Source organism: Seriola lalandi, unplaced genomic scaffold (genome assembly GCF_002814215.2).
Source record: "Seriola lalandi dorsalis isolate HSWRI2012SDOR001 ecotype SW California unplaced genomic scaffold, Sedor1 jcf7180002055006, whole genome shotgun sequence".
In the NCBI taxonomy this organism is placed as follows: domain Eukaryota; kingdom Metazoa; phylum Chordata; class Actinopteri; order Carangiformes; family Carangidae; genus Seriola; species Seriola lalandi.
In genome coordinates, this window is record NW_019525549.1 from 17,508 (window position 1) to 18,438 (window position 931).

Consider the following 931-nt stretch of genomic DNA (forward strand, 5'->3'; position numbering starts at 1 on the left):
AAAAAAAAAACGAACTGATGTTGACTCGTCAATATGGCTGAAGTCAGCAGCTAAAGCAGAAACCACTCACACTGTGAGTGTTCACAGTGTCACAGAGACAGTTGCTCTGGTCTCCTGCATTTGCCTCCTCAAACAATTTCAGCGCTTCTTTTGTTTTAAAGAAATGATCTCATTCATCTGAGCTGCAGCAGTTTTACATTATAGGTGATTAGAAGAAGCATTGAGTCTGCTGTGAGATTCATGCTGCTGCCCACTGCAAGCTGATGGTGTGGTTGATCTAAATCCAAAGAGCGAAGGCTTGTATGTTGTAGGTGCACAGCGGTCGCTGAGTAAACTGTCCTGACATGGAGGAGCGTCATCTCTTGCTTTTTGTTGTGTTGTCTTTGGACTTCCACACAAAGGTCAGAGTACTGGTGCCGCAGGTCCCTCAGAGTACTGGTGCCGCAGGTCCGTCAGAATACTGGTGCCACAGGTCTGTCAGAGTACTGGTGCCACAGGTCCGTCAGCGTACTGGTGCCGCAGGTCCGTCAGAGTACTGGTGCCGCAGGTCTGTCAGAATACTGGTGCCACAGGTCTGTCAGAGTACTGGTGCCACAGGTCCGTCAGAGTACTGGTGCCGCAGGTCTGTCAGAATACTGGTGCCACAGGTCTGTCAGAGTACTGGTGCCACAGGTCTGTCAGAGTACTGGTGCCGCAGGTCCGTCAGAGTACTGGTGCCACAGGTCTGTCAGAGTACTGGTGCCACAGGTCTGTCAGAGTACTGGTGCCACAGGTCCGTCAGAGTACTGGTGCCACAGGTCCGTCAGAGTACTGGTGCCACAGGTCTGTGTGGCATGCTGAACTGGAAAGATCACCATTTTAACAGGATCTTTTTCAGGTGTTGGAGAATGGGCTGTTAATGGGAGTGGTGAGTGTTCTGATAGTGTTCTGT

General features: G+C 50.7%; 1 protein-coding gene across 2 annotated transcripts in view; it reads right to left on the reverse strand.

The window, feature by feature from the left end:
• LOC111647639 (uncharacterized) overlaps nucleotides 1–931 on the reverse strand; it is an 11,024-nt gene that overhangs the window by 1,764 nt on the left and 8,329 nt on the right. The gene's annotated exons all lie outside the window — the stretch shown is intronic.